This window comes from Leptopilina boulardi, unplaced genomic scaffold (genome assembly GCF_019393585.1).
Source record: "Leptopilina boulardi isolate dan_hultmark-lab unplaced genomic scaffold, ZJU_Lbou_2.1 LbouV2_229, whole genome shotgun sequence".
In the NCBI taxonomy this organism is placed as follows: Eukaryota; Metazoa; Arthropoda; class Insecta; order Hymenoptera; family Figitidae; genus Leptopilina; species Leptopilina boulardi.
The window spans coordinates 725,577-744,628 of NW_026137784.1; the positions used below are offsets into that span (position 1 = coordinate 725,577).

General features: G+C 30.7%; 1 protein-coding gene across 2 annotated transcripts in view; it reads right to left on the minus strand.

The window, feature by feature from the left end:
- The window catches only part of LOC127280178 (transcription factor hamlet-like), an 80,572-nt gene that overhangs the window by 14,935 nt on the left and 46,585 nt on the right, over positions 1 to 19,052 (minus strand). The window contains exon 1 of one of the 2 annotated variants that reach the window (XM_051303058.1): positions 5,584 to 5,726. The exons of the other annotated variant lie outside the window; for it this stretch is intronic. The gene's annotated coding sequence lies outside the window, so the exon portion shown is untranslated. Of the gene's footprint in view, positions 1 to 5,583; positions 5,727 to 19,052 lie in introns of those variants that run through there. 2 annotated transcript variants of the gene reach the window in all.

Here is a 19,052-nt window from a genome sequence, read left to right on the forward strand (position 1 = left end):
TAATTTTAAAGGAAGATTTATACGATCGGGGATCATTTCCTGGAAAAATGGTCTAATTGGCGAAACTAGTTGAGGTGAATTTTTTTTTTTTTTTTTTTTGTTCCAATATAGGCTATCATTACGCGAAAGTCATTCTAACAACGCGTTTCGAGCGTATAGTTCTTCAGTGTGCATAGATAATCTGTCAGTGATCGTATTGCAAATGACGCATAGATTTTCATGAATTTTCTCCTCGAAAGCTCTGTCGGTCAATTCCCGCATCTGAATTTCTTTCTTTTTTTTGTTTTCTTTCACTCACATCTCGCAGGGTGTAGAACATCGGTAAATCCTCTGCATTCTTTTTTTTTATTACCTTTATATATCGTTTCTACCGGTTCTCAAACTGTTTCTAACAGGAAAGTTTCCTCCTTCGGATATAATATGTACAGAATTATAAGAACCGGTATCATATTTCTTTTTCTATATGTATTCTGTTAAATCATAACGACAGGAAAAATACGATTAAAAAAAAACAGGAAAGTTGAATGGAATTAAAAGAAAATTTGTTCACACACTTTTTTAAATTCCCTTTTTTTGATGTTTATTTAAAAAATATATAGATTTTAAATTTTCATTAGTAAAAGTGTTAATTTAAATTAGTTAACTGGCTGATTTCTATATAAATTAGTTAAATTTTACTAATGAATTAGTAAAAATTAGTAAAAGAATTAATATATAGTTGATAAAAAAAATTATTATTATATTAATGGTAGAATGAATTTTTTTCTTTTTCAGAAGTTATCGAGAATTCTTGGTTCCCTTTTTCGCTTCAAAAAGGCTTATCAAAAATATGAACGTCATTATGTAAGTATAAAAACTAGTTGATTTTTAATACGATCGAATTTTAGTTGTAGAATTCAATTTAGGTTAATTAATATTAATAAACAATTAATTAATAATTAAAAACAAAAATAAACGTTCAAATTTGACTAGACGTCAAATAATTATACAACCATTAAATTTTTGATAAATTAAATAATATAAATTGAGATTTTATTATATCATTACAAATGAAATATATTATTTTCTCATATATATATATATATATATATATATATATATATATATATATATATATATATATATGTATATAAAACAGCAAGGTTAGGATGATTGAAGATTTCGTATATATCTATTATGTGTTTGATAGATGGTAATTATAAAATTGTACTTTCGAAAATTATCCTTCCAAAACTGGTAGACTTTAATTTAACGGAATAATCGATCATTAAATCATTTACCACTGACAGAGGTAATTGATACATATGTAGGAATCTTTTTTTTCATTGACTTATTGCGTCGTCGCGTGCTCTCCTAAGGAAATTAAAAAAAAAGACAGTAATTAAATACTTCTTCGAGTACATTCAACTTTTTAATGTAGACATTTTCATTTAAAGTTTAAAAGTGCTTTGGAAATCCCTAGGGTTCCCTTCACTTTCTATTTATTTGATTCTAATTAAAACTTCCATTTTTTTCACCGATAACGAACAAAATTGTGTTTTACTTTCCTTTTAGCAGTTTGTTTTTCATATTTGATTTTTATTTAAAATTTAACCTACTATTTTAAAACAAATAATTAAAATGATACTTTTTTTTTATATAAAATAGCATTTTTAAAAAAACTAAAAATTAAAATTAGAAAATTGTTGAAAATGTTTTCTTTAAATTAAATTAAATAAATTAAATAAAAATTTGTTATTAGAAAACAAAGTTACATACAAAAATAAATCTAAAAAAAGTTCATTAATTTTTTTTACAAAATAATTTTTTTTTTTACTTCAAATATGCTCAATTTAAATCTTATATGCTCTGATTTTTATATTTTTTGTCTTTTATTTTTGGTAATTTTTTTTGTTCTCTAATTTTTTTTTTTTACTTCAGCCTCAAGAACTTTTTTTTTATTTTTAATCGACCTTCACTTTTTTCTCTCATTTTTCTTTTTTCATTAATTTACCTAATTCGTTTATGTCAATTTTACTTTTTACCAAGTTGAGATCCTCAATTAATGATTACGGCAAATTATCTAACATAATGAAAATTTCATTTTTGACCTTTTCTTTCTGAGAATCACCTTTAATATAACAGTTTCTTGCATCAATAACAATGAAAAATAATGAAAAACTTTCGAAAGCAATTTTTTTTTCTTTTTTTTTTTTTTTTAGAAAAAAGAAGAATCTAATTTTAAATACATTCAGTCATTAAATTGTAATTACTATTCTCCTCCAATGGTACTTTTATAGTGCTTTTAGATACTGTACAAAAAAAAATTGAGTGTTTCTTTGTTAATTGACTTAGTGCATAATTAAATATCAGTGAATGAACATATTGTGAAAAGTTATAAAAAGATATGTATATATTTGAATTTTTTTTTTCAAATTTTCTCTAATTGCATAAAATTGTTACAAATTCATGTAATATAATTCGATGTGAAGTGAGATAATATAACGATTTTGAAGTCTCTTTTCAAGAATATAACGATTTCGAGTTCAGAGAACCTTTTTAAATTTACACTCGACTGTGTTTTTTTTTTTCATTCAGTGCAAAATCCTTAATTGGAACCTGCAATTAATTCTCCGATCGACTGTTTCCTCATTCCTGCAGTTTAAGGGAGAAACATGACGAGTAAAAAAATTGATTTCTACAAGAAGAGCTAATAACCATCGTAACAATCTTTACTTACTTTGGAGCCTTCAATATTAATGATTCTGTAATGATTTATAAAAATTCTTAAAGCTTAGAGTAAGAATTTTTATAAGTTATTCTGAAATTTTTTTACATTTCTTTTCCTTTTCTTATTTTTATCATTTTTATTATTATTATTTTTATTATTATTGTTGTTAATAATATGAATAATAAAATAAATAAATATAAAAATAAAGTAAAAAAAAACAAAATATTAAAATAAAATATCTAATTTTAAATATAAAAAAAATATATTTTTATAAATGCGACAATTTTTCCGTTTATAATAAATATTTAAAACGAATTTCAATCAGGATTTCCTATTTGAGAATTTTAATCAGGGATGCAGATTGTAGATTCACTTCTTTGCATATATGCGTAGGTTTGTGATCGTGATTTCTTCTCCATTTCGAATTGAAGGTGTGACTCGTTTTATATGAGGAAGTTTAGAATTCGATCTCCTCGCAACTTGTTTGAAAATAATTTCAAAAGCAAATCGCAAATTAATTCAAAATGAAATACAAGATTCTGTTCTTGATATATACATACATATTCTCTTAGGACATAATTGCAGATTATATCTTCAAAAAAATTAAAATTATTAACTACTTTACGCAAACTTTTAATAGTAAAACAAAGTTTTTAGTATTAATATATAATAATAATAATAAAATTTAACAAATAATAATTGAAATAGAAAAAGTTGTCTTGAAATAGTTTACTCCGGAAATAGTATTTTTTTTTACTATTTCCGGAGCAAAAGTTGCCAGAAATGCATAGAAATTTCGGACTAGAATTTTCTTTAAAATAAAAATTACCTGGTTTTTGTTTTTTACTTTTCAATTATTTTTGCAAGCTTCGCTATTAGATTAGAATTTCCTTTAATTATAAGAGGGCAATTATAATTTTTTTTTGAAAAAATTATTTTCCACTTTTTCCTCTTTATGAAAGTGAAATGTGAAGACTATTATTAAGAAGAAAACGATATATATATATATATATATATATATATATATATAATATAAAAGAGAAATGATTCGTGATAGTCACAATTAAAGTGGTACTATCATCGTGTTATTAAGAATATTATCTCTTCACTTGATGTTCGAGAGCTTCATTATCGGAGATGAAAGAAGTTGGTAAAATAATGATCGTAAGGTTATCGTGGCAGCAGGTACTTAAGCAGCATATATTGTATTATTTGGCGTTGGTAATGTCATCGCATATAGGACCCGTTTTATTACCGTTTGCGCCTTTGTGGCCCAGGGAGTGAGATGACGAGGGTAGGTAACATTGTTTAGAGCTGGGAATCTCTCACGATTGTCCTGCTCCTCATTCTCGTAATAGTCAGTTATTCAAATCTCCCGACTACCGACGAGAGAAAGAGAGACACATTTATCCGCACTCTCTTGAGTAATCCTGTCAGAAAAACCAAATGAAACTCCCAACAATTTTTTTTAGCTCAATTTCTTTTTCAAACTGAGGAAAGGAAAATTTGTCTCAATTTCTGAAGGATATTTGACAAATTTATGTAAGAAATTTTAACATAATTTAAAATGGGGAAATAAATTGTTTAGCAAAGATAAAATCGTTGAAGGTCCAAAAGGTCTGCATGTAAGGAGATGGAGAGAATAAATTTTTTTTGCATTTTCAATGATTTTTCATAGATGGAAATCTTGTGGACTTTACGATTGATAGTTGATGGAATCGATTGTTTTTTTTTTAAAGAAAAATCTTTGTTTTGCGGGTGAATTGAAGTTAAAGTCAGCAACGTTTCTCACGTCTAAAAGACATTGAAATTTATGAACGAGGAAATCTTACTGAATCGCAGACAAACGGCCCGTTCTCAATCGCCAGAACAACTTCTTTGCTGATATAAGGATGAGCGTGGGCGCATATATACTTTTCCAGAATTTCAATTGCATCAATATTCTAATCCAGGAGAGGCTCGATTTCAAACTCATGTACAAGACTTCATTAACACCTTGCCAAATGGATTATAATCCAAAGCCCAAAGTACGAGTTTCTTATTCTCCGATTGATAAAAGAAACACTCATTTTCCTTAAATTGAATCTTGGTTATAGTGTAGAACAGGAAAAAAAAAATCTTTTGAATCAAAACAACTTTTATTTTTAACAAAAATTTATCCAATTCTTTTCATATTTATGAAACATTATTTTCAATGATGGGGAAAAATTTGAAGAAAGAAATATTTTCCCAACAAAATGCTACATTTTTTTTTTGTTGTTGCTCCTAAAGGAATACTTTAATCCAGTGGAACTTTCAAGCTCAGAAATGGCATTTTGCTCGTGAGAGGACTAGACCACATAAAAGGAAAAGTAGTTTCGCTGAATGCGTAAATGGTCTATTCGCGTAAATCGCTGAAGGATTGAGTTGAATTTACTTTTCAATAATACGGAAACGATTATGAGAAACCACCAAACTGGAAATATGATCTTCTGTGAAAGCGAAGACGTTTCCTGAGAAAATACACTGTCGACAAATTAAAACTAAATCGCAGTGATTATTCCCAAAGAAATAACGACAAAATTAATATTTATCTTAAACAAAATTAAAATGTTTCAAAAGAACACATAACAGAAGAAAAAAATTGATTTCTTAATAGACAATATTAATATTACAAGGAGGGACAATATTAAGATTTTAGAGGATAACAATGATATTTCAAGAAAACAAGATGTTTAAAATATTCGAGTAAAATTCGGAAAGCAGAAAATAAAAATGTTTTAAAATCATTTTAATGCGGAAAACAATATCATCTTTAGACATAAATATTCAAGGGAATTGGTATACAATTGCCGATACGGAAATATTGAATTATAAATCAATCAATTATTTACCTTGTTTAACATTCCACGATCCGTGAGCAATTATGATTAGCAATCACTGTCACGTTTTTAGGAAAAGCAGGTAAAATTAAAACCATCAAGAAAATAGTTATAGGATTTCACACAAAAAAGTTGATACACTATTGCAAAATCACACTATACACTGAAAATAATATCCAAATTAATCAAAGATGTAACGTCCTTGTCAGCATCATCTTGACGAGGATAAAAATCCCCAAGTCTTGTCAGAGCACGTGCACTGTTTTCACTTATTCCACTGTTGACGATGTTAATTAGATACTTTGTTATTGTCAATTATTTCATTTCTTATTTCTTTTTTGAATTTACGAATATTTAATTTAGAAACAAATTGTTTACTAGACAACCATCGATAAAAGTGTGATTGATAGTTGCTGATCAACATTCAATTTTGCTGTAGGAATTATGTTTAAATCATTTAATTTTTGTTGAAACATTTGTTAAATTTATGAAACAATTTCAATGTCAGTAATTAATATTCAAGAGTCATCTCTTAATTTCAAGAATCATCTAATTCCAAAAAAAATCATTACTTCCAAAAATAGTCACTGGTTAATTATTTGTTCAGTCTCAAAAAGTCCTCTGAATTTTTGTATATATGTCGATTCTCGGCAAAAAAAGTAGCTATTTTGTTGTTTTTCTGTCACACTCGTGATCATCCAATAGTCATGAAAACAATTTGATTGTCACACACCGAAACTGTCACTGATCACTAAAAATCCGTATCCTGTGTGATTATTTTTTGTTGGGAGGGGTTGATAGTGAAACAGCTGAAGAAGTCGAGAGGCGAGTGTTGAACTGAAGGAATGTTAGCAGAAGTGGATGCTGTGTATGGGACCTTTGGTGTGGAGAAGGTGCCTTCGTGAGGACAGTCGGGTCCTGACTGGCGGGGCCGGCTGTTGCAGGGCGGTATGGTCCTCCTCCTTGTAATGTCTGTCGGTTTGTCCGAGGTTTGCATTAGCGTGGTGTATAATCCCAAGGTATAATAATCTTCTAGCAGCGTGCTAGTGGTATCGCCGCGTGGTGGTGAGTAAGCGTGGCGAACAGTCGCCGATCTAAAGTATAAGCAAGTAAGAGTGAGTGAGCAATCACTTGGGGGTCTCCGATGGGCGGGGAGGAGACCGAACTCGTAGGTTGGTGGGTAGGTTGGTAAGTAGGTAGGTAGGTAGGTTGGTAGGTGAATCGGTGTGGATGAACGGAGCGGTCGCGGCGAGTTGTGGAATAACCGTGAGATACGTCGGGAAGGTAAGTATATTCTCGTCAGCCTGATGCCGGCACGCGACCTGCCCTCCCTCCCCCTGATCCGCTTCACAGTTCCCTGCCTGTTTGCTGCTGCTGCCGCTGTTACTGTCCTTCCCTTTCCCCCCCAAAGTAAAACCATCTCGCCGATCCTGCCACTGCTTCCACTCCTACGATATAGCGGATAGCCTCCTCACAACTCCCACCACAATCCTCACTTTAACTATCGACAGTCTCCTTTGCTATATGCGAGAGCAAACCTCCCAACTCATTCAAATCCTATCACTCCATCTGGAACCGTTACACTTCCAGTCAAGAAACAACAGTCCTGCTCCCTGGATGCCCCACTGGGTGGAGTTTCTCCACCGAGAGAGAGAGAGAGAGAAATTCTTTGTCTTCCGAAGGACTGCTCTCTTTACCTCGGAGCCTTTTATGATTGATCGCCTTTATTATCTGAACAGCTATTGTCGTTGGATGGTGTATTATCTGCTGGACCTGATGGTATCAATCTGGAGAACTAATATCATTCGAGACTGCGTTGTAATAGGAGATTGAGAATTTGCAATATCATTAGGATCTTTTTAGATCTAGTTTCATAATGACAAATAGGATTTGTTATATAGAATCACTATTATTGACGAAACTTGTAGGATTTATGGGTCTAAATCTAAACTCTACTATCAAAAGTAGGCTCTTTGGTACCACTAGGATTTATGGTGCTTCTATTGTCCATGGAATCATTCTAACAGGATCTATAAAATCTACTATCTATAGAATCGCAAATATCCAGAGCTAAACAAGTATTTGCATATCGTTGTTCTTCTATAGATCCTAGTTGTTCTGTAGAGCCAGTACTTCTATTTCTATTTGCTTTATAAACATAAAATCTACATGGATCCTATTTGTTCCATAAACCTAAGGTCCTAATTTTTCATAAACCTAATAATTTAGTAAATATTTCCACGGACTCAGTACTTTTATAGATCTTAATCTACTAAGATCTATTGAATCTCTAGGAACTACGAAATTGATAAAATTCATAAGAAGTTTTTAAACTACTAGAAAATCGCCAAAGTTTATAGATCCCAAATATACACGGAACCTCCAAATTCTATAATTTCAATGATCCAGAAATAAAGTAAATGAAAAATAGAATAGACAAGGATGATTCTTAATAAATATATATAGTTATGAAGATTTGCTTAAGAGCGACAGATAATAATAAAAAGATGACAATTGAAAATGAATCTAATGGTTCATTAAGGATGATTTTAATTGATGTCTCTTTTGAAGTGCAAAGGTGAATTTCTCAGCAATGATTGATTTCTTCTATTTAAAAGAATCTCAATCCCTGATGGATAATTTATCTCTCTATATGTAAATCCCACAGAGGACATCTCTTGCGATGGAAAATGTCATAGAAAATGATTTGTAGCAGTTAATGACGAGGGACATTTGATCTCATTGAAAATAAACTTAAAAAGATGGATGACTGAGAAATTAAATACTAAATGAAAAAAAAAATTAAACCAAATATTTTGAAATCTTTCTAACACTATTTTCTACCAAAATCGTAAAATTAATTAAATTTTTTTGTTTAATTAAGTAACAGTGAAAGTTGCGTTTAAAGAGATGAATCAGATAAAAATAATATTTCATTTAAACTTCTTTGTGAGAATTTAGAAAATTGTTCAGAAATGTTTAATTTTTTAATTAGCGAAGCTTTGTAGCAGTCACGTGTTTAGTATCCTATGGTTTGGAGAACGGGCGAGACCCTGTTGGATCTTCAGAGGCTGATGCTCCCACTCCTTGTCTGTAGTACTACTCCCACTTACTCCACTACGTTGAGGTAAACTAATTCATCTATGCAACTGTATATATGCCCCACCACTCACATTGAAGAAGAAGAACACTCGGGTTGTCCTAGGACCATCTCTGGTCTACTATATTATACAGTTACCATAACGAAAACATTTTTCTAAATGTAAAGTATATGGAACACCGATTCATGTAGGGATATTAGGATTTATTGAAAAACTTGGATCTAGACAACTATTAGGTATATTAAACAAGGAGTTTGAAATTTAATAAAACCTACTGATTCCATAAATGGATCCTAGTTATCCTAGTTCATTAATCCTAGTTATGTTATGTAAATTTTATATTCTGAATGTTGGATGGGTAAATTAAAGTGTCTTGCGTTGTTGCTTGGGAGGTGACGAAGGAAAAAAAAAATTCATCCTCGTTCATTGACTGCAAAGAGAGTCGCTTCCGGTGTTTACGAATGGTCTGACACCCATTGTGAATGCGACACAATTGTTGTCGGCTTGGTTGCGACAATAAACGACATGCCATCCTGAGATGTTGTTGAGATCCTCTGTGTGTTTGCATCGTCACACATATATATATATTGTCATCGTGCATATATCGCCCTCCTGGATTATTTTTCGCGTAGGCGATTAATGATGGGGTCTTAAGATGCACACACGTGTACCTACACGTGTCCCTGTCACCGGGCAGTCACAATAGTGAGCCGCGCGCAAGCTAAATTCAAGCCGCCCTGTGGAAAGTCATCGTACAGAATAGAATGCGAAGGGAGCATCCATTGTCGCAAGTCGCGACAACGCACAAATTCCGACCCGCCTTTAAAAGTCCTGAAATATCACGATCGACAATCGACCCTGACAAGACACCAACACAATGGATATTTAATCTCTCCATTTTCCTTGTGGCGAGCCTCCAAATGGTACTGGGTCATTATGCAATTATTGTATAATCCCTTCATTCCTGTTATTAACACTTTTCTTTAATTAATACTTCTTTGTAATTATATAGTCGATTTTAGAGACACACGGTAATAAATATCATAAAGGTATATATACGTGTTAATTATGATATGTAGGTTATTGTTGACATTCAAAATTTTTCTACTTTGAGATTTATTTTTTCGAAATTTTTTTAATGTTTAGAACTTGTTTTGTAATAATTTGGTAATTTTAATTTTTATGATGAATTAGTTATCAATAAGAATAAAAAATATTTAGAGGTGTCTTCAGTATAGGAGACCAAAATATCGACGAATTTTAAGAATTAATTTAATAATGTATACTTAGTATTTATAATCTCGACACCTTTGGCGTGAAATAAAACACACTCGGAACATAAAATTTTCCACGAAATCGTTGCTTTTTTTCATCAGGGTCCAAGTATATTTTAGTGCTTTTGAAAGTGTTTGAGGTGATACTGTATCCTTTCCCATTCTCATGTTGTCCATGAATCGAGAAGCCCAATTAACCGTTCTCCGTGAAAAGAAAAAGTTACTGAAGGTAATCCCTCTCGTCGTTGTCGCCCCCCCCTCCCTTCCCTCCCCCTTATGAACCAATGATGAGAGACTGGGCCCCAAAGGTCGCAAAAAACGAGGAATCGTCGAAGAACGAAGACTCCCAAGAGCTCCTCACGTTTCCTAACGTTTTTACAACTACGGAACGCCCTGAGCTGCGGTAACTGTGTCAGGACGATCGAGAGCACGGTTGTGCAACCAGATAAAGCAGATCACGAGGATCCGATGCTATGGTCTCGTATTCTGCCTCCTCAATTTACTGTCTTACTCCCATTACACTTACACAATTTCTTTATACACGTGTAGAAATAATAATCAAAATTCATTAATTCGCTTTTACAATTCTTCATAAATTCCCTTATTTTCTATTTCATGGTAAAAAAAAAGTAGGAACTCAAAGTGACGAAGAAGAATCCAAATGGGAAAATTGAATTACAAAACATAAGTCGGAAAAACTTGTATTATTCCTCTATATATAGTAGAATTGAAACAGCGATGAGAGATAGGACGATTCATGTTTCCCTAATTTGGAAAAGTGTTTGTTGTAAATATGATACTATATGGGCGTGTCTTATACAAGATCATATGGGATAGCACTCGTGGGAAATGAATCACTTGACCTATTCAAACTACACATGTGATTCCTTTAAATACCGGCATTGCGTTAAGACTTTCTGAATTTACAAATAATACCGTGTACAATACACTTTATATTCGTTATAATACCAAAATAACATTTTCGATAAGCTGTCAAGCAATAAATTTCGATAAGAATGCAAAAGATTGTAACCTTTAAATGAAGAAACGTGATAATGAAATATTTCAATTGTATAGTAGACAAAAATTGTTAGATAGTAATTTTTACCAATTCCTTTGCTGATATTGAATTTTTTGTTTTGGATTCCTATTTTCAAATTTCAATTTACTTTTTCAGAAATATTACAAGAACTACTAGGGTCTAATGGATCTTGTTTTTTCTTTAGACAAGAAACCCTGATTACCAAATAAGAAATTAATTTTCTCAAGATATAAATAATCCTTAAAATTTTCTCTTTTGCCTTCGATTAGAAAATTTTGCTTTTTAAACAGTTTCATCAACTGCAACTCTCAAAATGAGGTCTCCACGCTTCGATTTGACTAAGCACGACTGAATTTCACTTTTCGATTCGATGAAGCCTTAAATTCGATGTGCCAATTTAGCCTACGCAATAGACAAGTTTACCTATAGTTAAAGGACCATCTTTATTGTCGATTTTACACCATGTTTTCTTCCCTTTCCATCCTCTTCAATATTCACTTTAAGAGTCTTAAATCTTTATTTTAACGACTCAAGTCGCTTTACTTTTAAGTCGCGTTTAACGAGTTTAAATGCAACTTGTATATTTTTAGTGAATACTATTACATAATTTCGACCTAAATCGTTGCCGAGTTGTGTTTTTCAGCTTGAGAGGAAGAATGAATGAAAGATGATGGTGGTACAAATTATGGCAGGAAGTATGCGAAAGATCTCGAGTCCCAAGATGTAATCAACAGTCAGCAGCGCGGATGTCTTGCGTTATTTTACTTCTTCTACTGCAAAACATTAATGTCTCGTGAATCGCCCAAGAGTCGCATTGCCGGCTTCTCTTTTTTTTTTTTTTTTTTGTTGATCGCAAATCACTTTGGGAAGTTTGTGAAATTTAATCCTGCACTGGAGATTTTAGTTTTGTGTTTTTTTTTTCGTTTCTGTTTTATGTGTTTTATTTCTTGTAAGACAAATGCAATTTTGATTAGGGATAATGAGGTCTTTCTTTACTTTGCGCAAATGGCAATTTTCAAGTCATTTAATATGCTATTTATTATTTTTTTTATAATAATTTTTTCATTTTAAATTACAATGAAGATTAATTTAATAAAATTGAATCTTAGTCGCATTGAATAATATAGTTATTATTAATATAAAAAAGAAATTATTTTCAAATCAAAAAGGAATATGATTTAAAATTCTTTTCATATTCAATATTTTAGAAATCAATTCTTAATTAATTTTTTTTATTGTGGATAAAAAAAATTTCCTCGTCACAGTCCCAAGCGTAAATACGTTGAAACTGTAATATCCAAAAGAATTTGATCCGAAATTTTGAGAAAAGACCGAAAAAAAAGTCAGACGAATGGCCTAGTTAGGTAGACAATTACGGTTTCTTAGCTGATGAAGGAAAAAGTGTTACTCAAGCGAGATTGCGGCACTGATAGGAAATCGTTACGGTTGACGGGGTTATATTTGAACAGTGGAGCCGAAAATAATAAGACTTATTGTCATCACTCAATATATATGTAAAGTGATCGCACAATTACAATCCATAACCAAAAATGTAATATGACAATACTGAACCAGTTCAAAGTCAATACTGGACCAATTCAAAATCTGAGTAGTATATCCAAATACCCTTGGCAAGTTAGACGAGATTAAAAAGAATCATTGAAGATTGTAGAAAATAGAAATCAATCAGTTGCCCCAGTTACTAGATAATTAACGAATGAATCGATATTGGGCAGAGCAAGTATTGCCTGCGGTAGGTGGTATCGCGAGTCATCGAAAACAGTTGCAACACAAAACAATATACGAACAAGAGAAGCGAGACTCTCAAGGTCTTCTCGAGAGCCCTGACAATTCCTCGGATGTCCAAGATATTTATCATATATATACATATAAAGTATATCGAGTGGCAAGTCACACTTTGTTCCAGATGTGTATTGCTGCGCGGGAGAAGGACAATAGTTGATCTTGGAATTCGTATATCGATGCTATAATAATAATATCGATCCTTTCGCTTTCCTTACTTGTCGATCTATCTTGTTCAGATTAAAATTTCAAGCTGCTGTGTTGCTTAATTTTAGTGTGTTGTCACATTTCATGATTATTGCGTTTCATCAATTTTTTTTTAATGTCTCCTTTTTTCAGAACGAAGTCGAATTTTCAGATTTGTTATGCGAGGGATAGTTCAGTACTGTCAGTATTAGCATGGCAAAGAAAAAAAAATTGTCTAAATTGATAAAATTTCTAACCTAAAAATATAAATGATCTTCAAAATATTGGCTAATTTTCCCAGCAAATAGTATATATATATAATATAAGACTCGTGTATATATAGCTCATGGTGTTGATTCGTATCGTGAGATTCTTCAGTCTTGAAATTGGATAGCTCGCCAATGTTGGGAGAGTCGATCCAATATAGTGCATATAAAAGAGTATATATATGTATATACACGAAGCTTTTTCCAGAGTTGGATTAATCGTGCCGTTTAATTAATTTATTGCCTCTATATCTCTCCTGGTATTTCATACGCCTTGTTACAACTGTTTTATGTTAATTAGATTCGTATTTAATCCTGATCTTCCTCAACAGCAAAAACTTATCATCGCAACTCCTCCCCATATGTATTTAAACGATGACTATAAATTTCTCAAATCTATCTCACGGAAACTTTCCCCCATTTTCATGTATCATAGATTAATTATACAAATTTTTTTTTAGTTATCTAAATGGCTACCGCTGTTAAAGGAATTTCAGAGTTCTAGAATTTTTGTTTAGGTTAAATTGCGTCTGATTTCGTTGAATTAATTTAGGTTACATTAGGTTTAGGTTACGGATAAAGTTTGAGGTTAAGTCACCTTAAGAAATGTTACAATTTTTATTAGAAATAATGGAGTATACAAGTTCAAGGGCAATGAAGGTTAGATTAAGGTGGAAATATTAAAGGAACTTTAGTTATACCAAAAAAATTAAAATCAGGTTTTTGAGCTAAATTGCTCAAGTCAAAATGTCAAATTCCAAGAATAAGATTGTATACCGAGAAGACGCTACTTTTCGCACTTACGAGACGACCTGAGTTAAAAGTGTCTTCCTCTCTGGCAGTGCCCTGTAAACAGTTGGGATGTTCTTTTGACCGTAAATGGCATACCGCGATAGTAGAACGTATCAGGAGCAGGCATCTGAAGTCCATGTACCTCACGTACCTACCAATGTGTCTTACACGTGTGGGAAGAATGTGGAATATCGCGAATGGAATGAAGCAACACGGGGACCGCCTTCTATAAACACGAGAAGTGATTCTAGATTTCTGATGCCTCCTGCTATTTGCGACATTTATTTTTTCGTTAATACAAAATTGCAAAAATTGTTTTTAAAATTGTAAAAAAAAACATCGTGATTTAATTCTTGGAAATTTATTTTTCAATGAAGAAGGTTAAATTGAGTGCTCTCGTCCACCTTCAACTCCTGTGTACCACCATTCTTCATTGTCGGCTTACTTCCTGCTAGCAAATGTGTATCCGCATCACTCTCTCCCTTTGGTTCATTTGTTTATTTTTTTTGCAAGCGGATGTAAAATAATTAGATCAATTTTTTTTTATTTCTCACTTAGAAGTATTGTAATTAGTGCAAACCCTTCAAAATTTAGGAAAGGTAAACAGAACAAACCTTACTTCTACCTACTTCAAAAGATGACTTGGTTAAGGTTAATAATTTCATTAGTTAAAATTAACTTGATTGATGATCATCTTTTATCAAACATAAAATTGAGATATCAATGAGATTCTTAAATAACCTAAAATTCAACTATATTGTCAAAAAAAAAAAATCATTAAAAACTAAACAATTACATTTGAAAAAGTCATTAAAATAGCTTTCTAAATCACACGGTAGAAATTCCTTTCGCCTTAATTACAACTTTAATCAGCAATTACATGAACGACGTCTGTTCACCGAAATCTTGAATCCGTACTGTGTCAACTATTGCAATTGCATGAAATTTCCTCTAATAGCAGAATATATAAAAACTACTTAATCATATACTAATTAGATGGAAAATAAATAATTGGTTAATCGATTCTTTTCAATAAAAAATCTTCCACTTGCGTTAAATAATGAAAAAGTAGAGAAGGGCAATGATAACAATATGATACTAATATACCGCTATACTTGAAATATATTAATTGTGACAAAAGTGAACTAATTATCAAAATTAGAGTTTTTTTTTTTTGAACTAATGATGTTACAATTTTGAACTAATGTTGCTGTATATTGGATCATTAATTGCTCAATATAGATAATTTACTGTTATAATATAAGTTTTAAATTATAATATAAGTTTTAAATTATAATATATAGTACCATACAGTATTAATACTGAATGAATAATTGGTACTTTTATTAATTAAATTAAAATTAGGGAAATAGTTTTATACATGAATTTAGAATTATTTTTTTAAAAACTAATTTCTTAGGTAACATTTCATATTGTCACGTACAATTGTTAACAATATATGACAAATTTCATTTTGATGTTTCCATGTAGGTAAATAATTCTGTCCGTTGTCAGTGACAGTTTATAGAAATGAAAAATTTTTTTTTTTAGTAAGAAATCCGTTCATGGCGTATATCTGTTTCAGTGAAAAAATCTCGACTTTGTCAGACAGCTTGTCAACATTAAATTCTTAACCGGTGTTTTCAGTACCTGATGGTATTTAAGTAGAAAATTCCATATTGGTGAGACATTTATAAATGCGTGTGACAAGTCGGAAAACTTTTCAATTTAGATAATTTTTTTTCCCCGATATATAAATCTAAAAAATGGATTTGTTATTCAATAATTCGATATATCGATCAATAACGTAATGTATCGCTCGATAAAGTTCGATATATCGATACATAACGTACGATATATCGATTTAAGTTTTAAAATCGATTTTTATGTAATAAATTATTAACTTTTTTATTTACTACTTGAATATTTTTTATCAAGATGCCTTCGTATTTTTTCAATATCTCTAAAGTGTGATTTAATTTTTCTTTATCGAGAGAAGCCGGCGATAATTTCTCTTGCTAAGTTTTCTTTTTTTCGTTCTTTCTTTCTTTTTTTTGTAAAAAAAATGTGAAGTAATGGAAGTATGAAGTTGATATTTAAGACTAGTAGATGACCACAGGACGACCGGTTTTGAAAGTTATGGAACTCTTGATGCCTTAACTGCCGCGCAAGTGATACCGTGGGTAATTAGTGCTTTTTCCAAAATTTAAAAATTCTAAACTCGAACGCAATTAAATTTGCGCTTCTCGTTTTCTTCCAAATAATCGTATTCGCGAACTTTATGTATGAAATAAGATAAAACTTGACATAAGAGATAGAAGTTGTAAAATTTCTAAATCTGGTAATAAAACACGTTAATTGAATAGAAAACCTGCTTATGGATATATTTTCTATACTACCGTTAATGCCAATAGAATTTTACTTTTTCAACATTATTTTTCGCGAATAAATTAATTTATTGATAATTAGCTGTAAAACATCGTCCAATTTAGTGTAATTACGAGCTCACCACTTTTTATCCTTTAATAATCTTATTAAACACAAGGATTAATTGTTACAATTATCAACATGTTTTTTTAGCAAAAGAAAATTTTTACAATTACTTTCTTGTTTTTATATAATAAAGCATTTTGTATATTTCTTGCTTTTAATTAGAAGTGTAAATTTAATAAATGAAGTGTTGTAAATAATGTGAAAAGAAAGAAAATGTAATTTTATTTGCATATTGTTGATTCTTCAAAAAGGGGGGGCATTTTCATGTCAGTGTTATATCATCCAAAACATCTTATCATTGAATCGAAATGAATATTTTTTTATAGTTAATATTCATTTTGAATTCTGAAATTCTATTTCGAATCAATCTGAAGCTAAATTTTGTTTTTGTTTAATTCTGAAAATTCTAAGTTAGTGTAATCCGAATCTTTCGCCAGGTAACGCATTGCTCGCGGATTCGAAATTGCATACCCGGAAGTGCGAAGGTTCAAAAAAAAGAAAAATTTTGTCTGCAGATCGGCTCTTCCTTGTAAGGACTTTTGAAATGTTCTTTGCAGAAACTCCGAGTATGTATATACTATCATGGTGACTCCCACCGCAGGTGCGAAAACGGGTCACTCCTTTCCCAGTGGTACACCTGCGAATCTTGGTGAAAACTTTAAAGAATATATATATATATATTCAATTCGATAATAATATGCGACAATAAAGCTAATAACAATTTCAAAGAAAATTCTCAATATATGTGTATGCGTAGGGAAACAAAAGAAAATTCCTCCCTGATTTTATTGACACTTGATAAGCTTTTTAAGGAATTCTCTGCTGACCTCATATAAGTATATATTTATGAGCGGTCTAAAGTTCCTGAATAGATTCCATCGATATGTATTTGATTTATTTTACCAACATTACTGACATTTATTTATACGATATAGATTTCACCTTTTTTTTGCATTTGCTTAAGAGATTTTTTAAAGTATACTTTTTACTTTTTTTTGTAGTTTTTATTAATAATAAATTTTTATAATTAAAATAAGTACTAATTAACATTTTTTTTTCTTTTTCAGGTGTTTTCGAGTATGCAGCTTCTACAAAAATACTACGTGAGTAAAAAAACAGGTTGATTTTTAAAACGATCGAATGTTCCTGAAATTTTCATGAAAAATTAAAACAAGAAAATAGATGCGAAAATTAAAATAACTACTATTATAAATCAGAACAAATTTTAGAAAAGTTGTTCTTATTCTTAATTTTCATTTAATGATTTTTATCATCATTCTCTTTAGTGTTCTCTGTTATTATAATTTTTTCCCCTATTTTACATTGATATCTTTGATTTACTTTTTCATCATAATCATTATCATTAATGTCTTTTTTATTATCGCCTTTTTTCATCATTTTTACACTTTGAATCATCCTTATCATCTTCTTTGTTTATCACTCGTCTATGTTATTATTTTCATTATCATAACTCGTTTAATTATTACTACTATCATCTATAGTCTTGCATTCTTAATGAACGATTTTTATTAATATCAATATTCATTTTTCCGTATTGGTATTTTCCATTAGTTCTTTTTCATAGCTATTATTATTATCGTTCTCTTCTTTTTGGCTTTAATTTAAATTGTTATTTTTATAATTGCAAAAAATTTAATTACATAGTTTTTCATATAAATTTTCGTAGGGTATTAAACATTTGTTTCTATAAAAGTAGACTCTATTGCTAAATAGAAAAGCAGAAAAATCGTGGTTTAGGAGTAGGATGACAATTTTTTTTAGGAACCACTTTGTCTTTGAAGTGTCTCCTCGAAAGCGGCTTCTTGCTCTGGATAGAAGCGGTTAAGAGTGGGACGAGGGGGGGAAGGGGGGGGGCTCTTAGAAAGTAAAACCGAAGACTTGAACTGGATTCGTGAGGCGCGAAGGAAACAAGAAACCCCACCCTGATGCGCCACACATATTCCACTCTTGGTTTTATTATCGAGAATTGTTTGTACTGCATTGCACACTCAACTTGACAGGCTCTTGACTCTTGAGAGCCAAGAGTAAAAGTGGAACATAAAAGATGTTGCTTTCTTGGTGCATCTTCCATTTTCCACAGCTTCCCTTTTTTGCATGACATTTCACAACAAAAACAGTAATCTTTTTTCTATATAAAAAAAAAAAAATTTTTTTAACCGCTCGTAATTCATCACAAAAGGGTAAAGAATAAAGAACATTGTGTTAATAAATTATCTCTTATGTAAATACAAATATTGAGCAGCTGTTCATTTTCTATTTGAAAACTTTCAGTGTTGCACATTAAACTATCATTAAGTTATAATTTTAATTGCACATTCTTCAACGATGAATTATTACTTTCATCAATCGTAAATATTACATATATAATATACATACGATTGTTGTAATAATAATGATAATATTTAAAAATAATAAATTTAACATATATGTAATTTTTGTAGCAGAGATTGTAACAATGTTAATAGTTCTTGTAACAATGAAGGATTACGATTTGTAAAAATTA